We start from the raw sequence: 14,473 nt of genomic DNA, 5'->3' as shown, positions 1-14,473 counted from the left end.
CACAGTCCAATTCATTCTTGTTACTACTATATACCCCCTCCCTATTTTGTAAGTTTTTAATGTAGGGCACAAAAATCAGAGGATGTGTCACGTTACACAACTACAATTACTGTGTTTTCGTACTCTCTTAGCAATGTTGGTGCTCGGTGTTCTGTTATCCCACCCCCAGGAAATTGGGATTTGTCAGTGATCCTGCATGTTTCCCATCTAATTTCCTCCACCTTTTCTGCTGGCAAACCATTGGAGAGGGCCAAGGCTATAGAGAGATCCAGTTCTTTATTAATCAGTTTGACAATTATTCTGGTGTCACTGACACCCTGCATCTTTTAGCTGAGCTCTTGCTGGCCTCAATTTTCTATATTGTCTGACATTAGCATGCTGTCTTTGTATTTTGCTGTTGATGAATGAGCTGCAATTTGCTCATTCCCCAGAATATGCTGATAGTGTACCATGATATGTAGGTGGCATAGAATAAAATTTGTGCAGAAGGCTAAGCTACTTCCTCCAACAATGTTAAGACAAGGACACCCTACACACTTTGCAGAACTAAAACATCCAGTAAGATTGGAGACACGACAGACTGGATTCTCGGATAAGTAAGCCATGCTATAGTGAGTGAATGTAATCACTTTACATGAAGAATGTGGTGCCTACCCAAATAAAGATATTCCATATTCTTGTCTAGTGAGAAAATTAAGAGCTTGAAGTATATCAAATAAGTTTTCAGATTGGACTGAAAGCTTCCCAGGTGCTATACTTCCTAATGTCATTAACAGAAGCTTTGAGGGTATTAAAAGGAGCTGTTACAGGTCAATTATTGTTCATAATACTTTTACTTGATTTGGTGGATAAGAGTTTCTCCTTGAGGTGGTCCGCATGATTATTTTGTATGTACAGTTGCTGATGCATCATCAAAAACTTGTAGAAAAATGCAAACCTGCAGAGGATTGATATTTGATGCATTAATTGGCAACTGGCACTCAAAATAATTTTTTTATGCATTCTACATAAATAGGTGGGAGACTCATTGTTTGATTAAATGATTGGGACTCAATCACTGAAAATACTCACAAGCTTTGAATAACTACTAAAATCTGTCCACAGCAGTTTAAAGTGGAATGAGCATGTAAAACTAGTTGAGTGAAAGGCAGGAGCCGAACTGCGATACACTGGAAGAATTCTTACGAAAATTAATTCATTCAAAGTACCATACAAAAGCATTACAGCCACTGATGAGTACTGCACGTCATCAGGATAGAAAAAATATATGTGAACACTATCCATATTGCCACTGGTTTATTTAGACGTTTGGTTGGTTTAAAAGAGGGGGGGGGGAGGGGGGGGGGGAGGGGGGGGGAAGAGACCAAACTGTGAGGTCATCAGTCCCTTGTTCCCAGTAAAATAATTAGACAAGGGGAAGAAGACGAAGAAGAAGAGAAGGAGGAGACGTACAGCACAATAACAGCTTCAAGAGGGGTTTGAAGGGGCACAGGTTCAATACAGACTGAGTTCAGGACATAGACGTGAACTCCACCTGAGACTCTATTATAGTCACTACGGTTCCTGTAATATCCCTTATAGCCACGGGGGGCAGGGGACTGCACTGCCAGGAATAAGGTTTCCTGGAGGGGAATGCAGAAAGAAGGTGTAAGCGAAAGCAGGTGTAAAGCTTAACTGTTGCCGTAGCTCAGCCAAGCAGGGGAAAAAACTGCTGCAGTTCCACTGGAGGATGACGTCATCATAACACTGGGAAGGCATGGAACTTTCAATGAGGCAGTTTACGCCCCAGGGTCACCTGTCGCCATCAATCTTTGGCCTGAGCAGTCTATATCCATTGTGTCTGAGGATCCGGTGAGATCTAGGTTCTCAGCAGATGCCAGAATCTCCACCTCATCCGCAGATGCAGAGCTTATAGGCAGCGGTGATATGAGTGCCACCGCAATTCCTTTGGTCTTGGGGAGCTTCTTTTTGGAGTTCTCTTTGCTTTGCTCTTTGGGTTTCCCTGGCTCGGAGGACTTCAGTGATTCAGACTCCGCGACTGAGAAAGAGTGTGAAGCCCAGCCCTACAACCAACTGCTTTTTGTCTTTTCAGCCACTGGCAGGTGTCATCTTTCCCACTAGCAGAAACCTGGGAAGAGACTGACCAAAAGTGCATTTTGGACAAGCCCTCCAACTCCCCAAACTTGTCCTAAAAATGCACCAAAAAAACTGAGGCTTCATGGACATGAAAGATTTCCCATCAACTCTCGTACATACCAGGGTGAATAAGCTTCACTTCCATCCTTAGCCTGGCATTCCTCCCATGGTGTGGCCAGGGAGGGGAACAATTTGGAGTTATATTTCTTAGCATTTCTTTGCCCGTTGAGAGACTGCTGGCGGTCAACCACCAGCTTCATGGCATGTCATCCTCTCTGATGACACCCTCTCCAATCTGGCGCCCTCCCCACGGGTGCCACCCAGCTGCAGCAAAGGCCACCATGCAGGATGGCCATTGCTGGGAGTACTGATGCCCCAGGGTGACTGGTTTCTGCTCCTTGGCATACGTGGGGAGTTAACGGTGCATCACATAAAGGCCGAACGGTGTGAGGCTCCTTTTAGTCGCCTCTTACGACAGGCAGGACTACCTCGGGCCTATTCTAACACCCGGGCCTGCCGAGGGGGTTAGTTAGTGTAGGGGTACTCAATCCAACACCAATGATACAAACTTCAATTAAATTGTTGCGTACCAGAGATGTGCTTAATGTAAATTTACACGTGCATGCACACTCACTCTCTCTCTCTCTCTCTCTCTCACACACACACACACACACGCACTGCTTTGAGGGTGATAGATTCAGTGATTCTACACAAAAAGTTACATATGGGCATGTATCCTGCTATGAATGGTTTCTGATGTGTAACCAATTTTATGTAACTGTATTTGTTTTCTGTACTATTCAAACATTTTCATTGTTTCCAATGTACCACAGTAAAATGATCCTGAACTTCATATGGACTATTCCAGAGATGTAATTATATTTGTTCTCCCTATGCAGTACTCTTGAATTACACTGGATCCTGTAACCTGTAGAGTACAAATATAGATTTAAGTGTAAATTTTTGAAGCAAGCATTTGTTCAAGAAAAAAGATTCAAACAATTAAAAGCAGACTATTGAAAAAGCTTTATTTCAGTGAAAGATATTACATTTTATGAACTCATATAAATCAGTAACCAAAGACAAAGTTTTTAAAAATATGAGCTTCCTGCTATTTCACATGAGCTATTTACAAATGAGGTAAAGTAATATGATTTCTCCGAGATCAGGTACAGCCAACAGAGGAGCACAAATATCTCTTGTAGAGCCTGAACTTTCTGCCTGAAATGAAACCAGAGACATTCTGCAAGTTCTATACAGATAAGGGAATCAATATGTCACAGACACTGCTAGTGAAATGTCCAGAAGGGGGTCTAATTTTGTTGTAAAACTGTGTGACATTGAAGTGATGGACGTACATGATGGGTATGCTGCATTTGTACTCTGCTCTCACCACCCTGCCCCCACAAACAGATATTTCTAAAGATGCACACACAGAGTGGATCATTAATGAAGGATGTGAAACAAGGATAAATACTGTGTTACCTTCCAAGCTCTGAGCACTATGGAAAAGACTAGCTGTCACACACAAACATCAACTGTTGTCGGAGCTTATCATCATTTACACACAACACTTGGGGACACTTCTGCATGCCTGAATATCCCCATACCTAAGGCACCAAACCATCTAGCTGTAATTGATTACATGCATGTTTTTGATAGCTCTCACTGCTTCCTCCTACCATACAAAGGAATAATTTTGCTATTAAGGGGAGACATGGGACAAATATCAGCTAACTGTTTCCTCCCCATCAAAATACAAACGAAGCAAATAACTATGCATGAGGGCTCCTTCCAGAGCGACAAAATAAGTCTGACTTGGAAAAGGAATTACTCTTTGGTCATTATCAAACATATGGTGGTAGCAAGAAATGTGTGACTAATAGTTTTACTGAGTGCGACTGGAGGCAGAAAAAGTAAATGTCACATTGTAACATTACGAGTCAAGACAGCTGTAACGGAACTTGAATAGCGTAAAGTTATCGTTAAAAACGCACGCCGCGCGATTTGTTACGATTTGGTCGGTCATAATAGTAGTAACATGCTTTTGAATACAATTAAAATATAACGGCGATATCTGTTTAGCGTTATTGGAAATAATATGTAATAAATTCATGGGTAAGGTAGCCGATCCTATAAGAAGAGGTAAAATTGGGCATATTAAGGTGTTTTGCTTTATATCGACTAAGCCGATGATACGGCGTCTTTTTTTCCGTTTACTCTTAGAAGAAAAAAAAAAAAAAGAAAAAAAAGAAAACAAGTAACGAAGTGCTAATTGTGCGTTGTGAAAAATATAGGGGCGAAATTTAAATAGCTACAGTGTATAATCAGACTAAAAAAATGGACATTCAGTTACGTAAAATAGCGGACAGTGAAGTGTGGTCACTAAATTGAGTACACCTACAGGGCGGTAAATTCCGGGATAAGTATATTCGCATCTCACAAGGGACGCGGTATTGAGACCGGTTTTTTTTATTACATCCCGGAGAGCGGGCTTCAATTTATAAAAAGGAGAAAAGCTGTATCATTATCATTGACTGTTGGTGTCAAGCAACCAAAACTGTTCATCAAAGGGTTTCGGTGAATGAGTGGTGAATGCGAAATGAAACTGTGAACGAAGTTATGTTAAATAAAGCAGAAGAGACAAGACAGTTTGGTCGTATCTGTTATTATTCCATAGACTGTAACATTTCTTCTCGTTGTACAAAGCCTTTATAGACGATCGTCATGACAATTTGCTTTGAAGGGATCTCGTTACGAGTTAAGTTTTGGGGACCTGGTCAAGAGGGGATAGTTCGTAGATCTTAACTACTGCAGCTATTCTGGAATCAGGTGCTACCGTGACCGTTGTGTGTTGTCAATGGCTTAAGGTCATCATATCTCATGCTCAAAGATCGACGCGCCTTTCCTCTTGGTATAACGGTGTCTCACGGTAACAACGACAACGCCGACGGCGAAGGAATATACGGTAGAAGTGGCGCCACAACGTGCGGCTCGATCGAGGAGGATTGCTGCATCGAGTCGAGTGTCATCCGGATTCACGAACCCTAGAGTTGGAAAATATTTTAGCAGCCAGTGAGTCTGTCCAATGAAAGAGGTATTCTTCAATAATCGCTAAAAGTGAGCGATACTACCAGGTATGATTAAAATAACTGTATAATTATAAAAAAAAAGGAAGTTGAGACTTGTGATTTCGGTAGATAAATATATATAAATACATAGTGAAAATAAGTGTATGTCTTGGTAGTGAATAATCATGTCAAAACGAACGAAAAGAATACATGATAATGTGCAGTTGAGTAGAGTAATGAGTAGAGCGAGAGAGGAAAGTGAAGAGGATCTGGATGATGCATCCCATGAGCTCAATGTGGGACAGGAGACATGTACAGATAATAATACAGTTATTGATTTAGAGCCGTTAGGAGATTCAAATACAATGATAAGTAAGGTAAGCAGCGTGGGAGAACATAAAGATCTTGAGGTTTCGGAAGTAGATCAGCAAGTTGATTCTCAAAATGGAAATATTAATAAAAAAATATTTGATATGCTGGTATCAATAAATACTCAAATGGGTGTAATGAATGGAAGATTTGGTTCACTAGAAAAAGATAATAAGCAATTAAAAGAGGACAATCAAAAGTTAAATGAAAAATTTGAGGCCAAATTTGGTTCATTAGAAGTTAAAATGGATTCTTTGGAAAGCAAGCTGAACACCTTTGATTATAAACTAGAAAATACTAAGAAAGAATTAAAGACGGACTGGGAGACTCAATTAAATGCGAAATTTGGAGAACTAGATGTAGAGTTTTCTAACACCTTAGAAAGGCAATATAATAATTTAATGGGAAAACTTCATGACGTAGAAAAGAAATATGAGGTAGTTTCGAAGAGTTATGATGGCCTGTCCAATAGGATGGTTAAGTGTGAAAGCAGCTGTTTCAATGCTAGCGCACAGATAGAAGAGCTTTCTAAACAAATAGTCGAGTTTGAGTCCGATGCTCGTAAGGGGATTGACAAGTATTTAGTAGATCAAACTAAAAGACTTGACGAAGATCTATCTGAATGGATAGAAATAAAAGGAAATGAAATTGTAGACAAGGTTAAGACTACTATTGGATCCCAGCCAAATGAAAATATCAATGATCACCTAAGTAGAAATGATGAATTAATTAAGCTCTTCACTAGCGAATTTCAGAAAATAAAAGACAAAATAGTTGATGAGTTACCTAAATGGCAAAAGGAAACCAATCATAAATTGGCGGAGTTAGAACGAAAGTCATCACAAAATTTGTTGACAGAGGACGAACGTTCGGAGAATAGGTCGAAAAACAACCGAACATGTGATAATACGAAGTACAATTGTGGTGCAAATTTGCATTGGGAAGTTGATGATTCGGTTGGTAAAGATGATGATTCTTTTGGTCAGCGAGGATATTTGTCTTCTTTAAAGGTGGAGAACAGCATTTTTAAAAGTAGACAATTCCCAACATTCTCCACTGAAAAGAACAACCTGCATCCGAAAATCTTTATCAATAATTTCAAAAGAATATTTCCACGTAGCTGGTCAGAACATGACCGACTTCAATTTATAGTATCCAAAATTACCGGAGAAGCCGCATTATGGGCCGCCGAAGTAAGTGAAAGTTGCCATACTTGCGCTCAGTTTGAACAACATTTTTTGGCTAAATACTGGTCGTCGAGTAAACAAGAGAAATTAAGAAAAGAGGTTTACCAACCTGAGTATTTTAACAGTAAAAGGAGTACTTTAAGGCAATATTTTGAAAAGTACATAAATAAGACACGTTATTGGAGTGATCCAATTTCTCACAAGGAAGTGATCAGAATTTTGAAGGGAAGGTTGCCCGAAAAATATACGTGAAAAGTTAATAAATGTTCCTGACCACGATGTAGAACAATTCTTGTCGGTGATTGACTCTATAGATATGATTATGGAAGACGCAAGACAAATGAGTAGTAATCAAATGTCGACTCACACTCATAGTAATACGAGTAATTATAATAATAATTTAACGTATGATAATAATAATACCGAAAACCAGGTCAAACCCGCATCACAGGAGCGTGGACAATCTTCATCCTATGGTTGCAATAAAAACAATGATTATAATAAATATAGAAGAGATACTTACTGTGCTAGAGGTAAACCTCGATATGGTGACGCGAATGTGCATAGTAGTGATATTAATAAGAGTAACAGGTACCCAAGTGATGAACCCAATTGCATTCGACCTTGGGAAGATAATTCGAAGCATAATGTTCATCGGCAGGATGGAACAAATGCCTCGAGTCCTCATCCAGCACAAGGAGTTATACCAATGGGCGAAGGAGCCTCCAATGTGCGACGGGGTGAATACCATAACTCGGATCATACTGTACGGATTGTGGAAGTTCATGAACCCCCACCGATGACTCAACGAGATAGATTAAACTAATACCAGTCACCAAACGCCTTCCTAGGGTGACTGGAAAGGAGAAGGAAGGCAGGCATCAATTTGAAGTGAGAGTATTAAGGTACAATAATAATCAGGATATAAGGAATGAGTTAATTGAAGAAAAACCTGAAGTTTCTAATAAATGTGGACAAATTTTACAGGCAATAATTCCAACAAGTATAAATAATGTTGATGTTGAAATATTAATTGATACTGGAGCAACTATTAGTGTCATGACGATGGACTGTTTAAAACAGATAAGCCGAGGGGTAAAAATGCCCACTTTTCCTATCACAGGATGTACCGTGTCTGGCGCGTTCAGCGCAAAAATGCAAAAAGTTGTGAAACAGGTACGTGTTGACGTTACAATACAGGGGGCTCAAATTGAAAGTACATTCCTGGTTGTTCCTAAAATGACAGTACCATGTATCTGGGGTTTGGATTTTTTATGTGAGACTGGTGCAATCATTAATTTAGAGAAAGGTGAATGTATATTTAATTCCAATGGTAATGTTTTGACAACCACCCTGAGAAAGGGCCGAGTAATTCCAAATCAATTGTGTATGAATCTAATGGTAAAATATGTCAGTATTGATGATGAAAATGTGTATGATATATGCCTTATTGAATGTTCTGAAGAAATGATGGATAAAATATCATTGCAGGAAAAGGTGTTAGAATCAGAATATTTATCTGTTATCCAAAGGGATGAACTGTACTACTTGTTGGAAGCATATCAGTCGATTTTTAGTAAACGTCCGGGTATAATAAAAGACTTTGAATACCATATAAAGACGTATGCACATAAACCCTTTTGTCGTACTTCCTATTCTATCCCATGGACAAAGAAAGAAGTAGTCAGAAAGGAAGTCAATAAAATGTTAGAATGGGGTATTATTGAGCCCTCAGATTCTGAATATTGTAACCCTCTTGTGGCGGTAATTAAACCCGATGGTGACATCAGATTGGTGTTGGATGCCAGAGAGATCAATAAGATCATTATACCTGTACAAACGCGACCGGAGAACCTAGAAGAGTTAGTACAAAAGTTTTATGGTGCCCGCTTCTTAACTTCTTTGGATATGCGTAGTTCATATTGGCAAACTAGAATATCGAAAGAATCTAGAAAATATACTGCATTCGTTTTTCTGGGCCGAGGTTACCAGTTTACTGTCATGCCATTTGGGTTGAAAATAAGCGGTGGTGTTTTCATATCGGCCTTAGATACCGTACTGGGCAGAGACCTTTTGAATGAAGTTACTTTATATGTGGATGATTTGCTAATTGCTTCTGAAACTTGGGAGGAACATTTGGACTTATTAAGAAGAGTTTTTGCGAAATTTTTGGAATACGGAGTTACTGTAAATTTGAGAAAATCCAAGTTTGCTCATAACCAATTGAAATTTCTTGGACATATAATCACTCCTGAAGGGATAAAACCAAATCCTAAAAAGATGGATGCGATTAACAGATGTGCTTATCCAAAGAATAGAACGGAATTAAAGTCATTTATCGGCTTAGTTTCATTTTTTCGACGATTTTTACCCAATCAGTTAGGAAGCCAAGACTGTTTGTTACGGCTGTTAAGAAAAACTGTCATGTGGGAGTGGAATTCCGAATGCACGCAAGCTTTTGATAACATCCGCAATGCTTTGACTAATGCTCCACTGCTACATCATCCGAGACTTGATCAAGATTTTTATATTGCTGCGGATGCTTCTGAAACAGGATTGGGTGCCACTCTTTTCCAGATGGACAATCCAGAAGATATCAGTACCATCAAAATAATTAGGTTTGCCAGCAGAACACTCTCTAGCTGTGAACGTGCATATTGTACTACTGAATTGGAAGTACTGGCCGTGGTCTGGTCCCTTAGGAAGTTTCGCTATTTTGTATATGGAAAGAAGATCATTGTATTCTGCGACCACAAAGCTTTATCTTTTATTTTAACAGGAAGGATGTTCCATTCACGTTTAACCCGGTGGGCCTTGCTACTGCAAGAATATGATATTACGCTCAAATACATCAGAGGGAAAGACAACATCATAGCTGATGCTCTTTCAAGACTACCGAAAAGAAAGAAAAACAACGAGTGTGAAGAACGGACTATTGACTTTAAAGTCATGAATTTATCAAGGCAATATTGTGAGAGGCAGATTTCACAGCTATCTCGAAGTCTTCCACAACTGCAAGAAGATGATAAGTTGTGGAAAGCCATTAGGCATGCTGTTGAAAGCAAAACGTTAAGTCACTCTCAAGAACAGTATCAATTAAAATCCGGAATATTGTATCGGAGGAAGGATGAAGAAGATGTTTGGAAACTTTGTGTTCCAAATAAATATTTAGAATCACTAGTATGGTACACTCACTTGAATTGGGGTCATTTTGGTTCCGCTAAATGTACAGCCAAAATAGCACAATACTGCTATCATCCAAATTTGGGACGTATAGCTACAAATATTATTAAGAAGTGCAAAATATGTCAGAAGGCGAAACCCATAAACTATTGTCGGAAGATAGAATTACATCCTATCATCCCACAACAACCTTTAATGTTGGTGTCATGTGATGTCTGTGGGCCATGTCCCGTGACACGTGGACGGTTCAAATATGTATTGGCTTTCTATGATCTCTTTTCAAAATATGTGAAATTATATCCTTTGAAAAATCTCCACGTTCGACCCATGTTACGCAAATTTATTAACAACTATATAACTGAGCTTGGCAAACCTATAGTGATCTTGACAGACAATGCTGCTTATTATACAAGTAAAGTATGGAGAGACACTATGAAAGAACAAGGAATCCAGCACATTTACATCTCAAGATTTTACCCTTGTGGAAATCCGGTTGAAAGAATCTTCCGAGAGTTGAACCGATTTTTACGGACGTATATACCCAAACAACATTATAAATGGATCGATTGGATTTATGAATTTGAGAAAGTGTATAATGACTTACCACACTTATCGACAGGTTATTCACCTAACCAAATAGTATTTGGTGAAAGTATTGTGCCAGAATGGATGAAGAAATTACCTGCGATAGAACAAAAGATTACCAAGAAAGAAGATATGGTGAAGAAGGTCTACGAAAACCTGAAGCATCAAGCACAATTGAGAAAAACCCGTTTTGATAAAAATGTGACGAAAGTAGTCACATATGATGTAGGGGAAGAAATTTTATTGAGAAATCACCCAAAAGCATCAACCAGGAAAAGACTGAATAAGAAATGGCAATATTTATATACAGGTCCATATAAAATAATGAAAATACCTCATGAAGGGAGCTACCTCCTGGCAGATTGTGATACTGATGTAATTAAAGGCTTGTTCCCTCACATAGACCTGAAGAAGTATTATCAATAATGAGCAAAATATAGATTCAAGAAACACTGAATGATACCAAGACTACACTCAGTGGACTAAATAAAAGCACCAATGGATAAATACGTACTTATACTAACTTACAAAGAAAATTAAAGAATGTACCGACGATTTCCATGAGATACCTTCTTGGTATCAACAACAATGACAACGCTGAAATACGATTTATCCTCTCACCGAACAGCGAGGATGGATGATTTAAAAGTGGAATTAAGAGGAAAAAAAGGACCAAATCCTCTCTGGTTAAACAAGTGGCCTGATAAGGGTTTTGGCCTAGGATGCCAATCGTCGAACCCGGCTGTGATCCCTGCCTTGCACAGTCGGTTGAAGAACTGAGGGCTTCATCCAAGAAAAAAAAAAATGTGGTGTGAAAATGAAGTGATTAGTGCGAAGTGTTCCTAAGACAACCTATAAACAAATGTGGAATTTAGTTAAGGGCATTTTGTCTAGGCCCATTAACTCAACTTAAATATTGTAGAATGTATGTACTGACTTGTTGAGTGAATCTGAGAGTGAGTGTATTCGCCGAAACAAATACCCTCTCCTGTCACAGTACACAAAAAAAAAAAAAAAAAAAGCCTGTTCTGTCTGGAACCCTCTTCAAGACATCACAGTCTGGGGGGCCGTGTAACATTACGAGTCAAGACAGCTGTAACGGAACTTGAATAGCGTAAAGTTATCGTTAAAAACGCACGCCGCGCGATTTGTTACGATTTGGTCGGTCATAATAGTAGTAACATGCTTTTGAATACAATTAAAATATAACGGCGATATCTGTTTAGCGTTATTGGAAATAATATGTAATAAATTCATGGGTAAGGTAGCCGATCCTATAAGAAGAGGTAAAATTGGGCATATTAAGGTGTTTTGCTTTATATCGACTAAGCCGATGATACGGCGTCTTTTTTTCCGTTTACTCTTAGAAGAAAAAAAAAAAAAAGAAAAAAAAGAAAACAAGTAACGAAGTGCTAATTGTGCGTTGTGAAAAATATAGGGGCGAAATTTAAATAGCTACAGTGTATAATCAGACTAAAAAAATGGACATTCAGTTACGTAAAATAGCGGACAGTGAAGTGTGGTCACTAAATTGAGTACACCTACAGGGCGGTAAATTCCGGGATAAGTATATTCGCATCTCACAAGGGACGCGGTATTGAGACCGGTTTTTTTTATTACATCCCGGAGAGCGGGCTTCAATTTATAAAAAGGAGAAAAGCTGTATCATTATCATTGACTGTTGGTGTCAAGCAACCAAAACTGTTCATCAAAGGGTTTCGGTGAATGAGTGGTGAATGCGAAATGAAACTGTGAACGAAGTTATGTTAAATAAAGCAGAAGAGACAAGACAGTTTGGTCGTATCTGTTATTATTCCATAGACTGTAACATTTCTTCTCGTTGTACAAAGCCTTTATAGACGATCGTCATGACAATTTGCTTTGAAGGGATCTCATTACGAGTTAAGTTTTGGGGACCTGGTCAAGAGGGCATAGTTCGTAGATCTTAACTACTGCAGCTATTCTGGAATCAGGTGCTACCGTGACCGTTGTGTGTTGTCAATGGCTTAAGGTCATCATATCTCATGCTCAAAGATCGACGCGCCTTTCCTCTTGGTATAACGGTGTCTCACGGTAACAACGACAATGCCGACGGCGAAGGAATATACGGTAGAACATGGCAAATTTCAGAATGTGCTTGTGAAATGTCACATATCTCTGAAAATAAAGGCTATTCAGCCACAACAGTAAATGTAAGGAAAGAAACTTAATGTCAACAGGGTGACAAATGACTGATAAGCAAGAGGCTACTAACAAAGATCTATTTCACTACATATTGTGGCCCAAACAATGCTACTTTCATATAAATGCACAGAAGAACATGGCATTTTGTTTCATGATGAGTAAATCACATTTTTTGCCTGCTGATGGACTTTGCAATTTTCTGATGCAACAGAAATGCAGCAGTACATTCACAATACTGCTCCAATCACTTTTTAAATGTGAATGGAAAAAATGAAGTAGGCAAGATGATGCCATTGGAATTGTGCAGTGACACAGCAACCCAAATACAAAGTTAAATGTTTCTTCATGCATGAAGTATCAAAAAATGCGTAGTTGTCCCTAAACAGACATATAGGGCCACAAAATATTTGCTGAAACACCATTAATGAATATGCAGGGTTTTACCATTACAATTACATGTGTTCTCCATAATGACTTTGTAACAACAACTTTGTGGAAACACCCCCCACCCCCGCCCAGGGGGAAACAAAGTTTGTAAATAATTGTACATTTTTTTTTTCTTGTGAAATGTTAAGACCATTTTTCTATTGTAAAATTGAATGAATTTTAATGTTAGCTAGCCGCATGTAGACACACTTGCTTAGGCAGTGTTACAAGTTGTCAAAGAGTACAGTGGAGATGCAGCCGCATTATCATTGGGCATGTGAGCATGCCAGCAGAACAGTGTTGAGAGATGATCAGCCAAGTCAAGTCAAATAGAGAGAATGGAGACAGTACCGATGCAGCGTGTGTGTTGAGACATGGTCGTAAGGCAGCGGTGCTAAAATATATAATGGCTTGATGGAAGTTTGATATGGCCGTAATGTATTAAGCGGACACATATTAATATAAAGAGTACTGTGGACCCACTTTTGTTTACTGTGGAGCGGCAAGAAGAAATGCCTGTGCCACACAATGCCAAAGAACAATGCCTTACACACACTGATGACGTCTCAACACAAAGTAAGACCTAACCAACTATTTGATTAGACTTATAACAGCTAGCCAGCACTGTAGTTAATTTTGTAACTGAATAATAGAAAGATATTTCAAAGTGTTCATTATAAGTTCTACCTAAGACAATTTACCAAAGCAGGTTCTATCCTATCCATTATAACCTGAGAAAATCCTAATAAATGTGAAGCAATTGCAATGCTTTTCTATAACAGAATGAAGTCAAATAATATAATGAAGCAGTGAGTAGCTTTTTGCTGTGCTGAAAGAAGTAACAGTAATTAAACCTTCAATTGTTTGCAGGACAGTAATTAACCTAAGTGTTTACATCTAGTAACTTGAACAGTAATTTCAAAAGCAGTGCTTAACAAAGCAGAATTCAGTAAATATATTTTTTGCATATCTTCTAATGATAAATAAGTTTTCATTTTAAGTAATCACAACCAGTAAGAAGTATTTGCTAAGCCTTGAGCAAATAATGGTACTAATTGTTTAGGAGCAGTTATTAATTCAACAATAACTGAGTAGAGGCAGTGGTGGTTTAGCAGCAGCAGTAGCAGCAGCAGCAGGAGAAGTAAATTTACTAGTTGTCGTCGTCATCGTCATAGCTGTAGTAGTAACAGCAGTAGAAAAGCAAAAATAATAGAAATTACTTTTATTGATTAGGGATGTCAGTATACCTGCAATCTTTTTGCAATCATATGCTTTATTGCTGCATAGTCTGTTGTCCTGTGCTGCTACTGCCACCAGCATAGTTAGTTTAGT

General features: G+C 38.7%; 1 protein-coding gene across 1 annotated transcript in view; it reads right to left on the bottom strand.

Moving 5' to 3' along the window:
- LOC126255192 (uncharacterized) overlaps positions 1-14,473 on the bottom strand; it is a 298,436-nt gene that overhangs the window by 44,264 nt on the left and 239,699 nt on the right. The window lies entirely within an intron of this gene.

The sequence above is a fragment of the Schistocerca nitens genome, chromosome 1, assembly GCF_023898315.1.
Source record: "Schistocerca nitens isolate TAMUIC-IGC-003100 chromosome 1, iqSchNite1.1, whole genome shotgun sequence".
In the NCBI taxonomy this organism is placed as follows: Eukaryota; Metazoa; Arthropoda; class Insecta; order Orthoptera; family Acrididae; genus Schistocerca; species Schistocerca nitens.
Note: the sequence above shows the minus strand (reverse complement) of the source record. Positions and strands in the feature narration are given on the sequence as shown.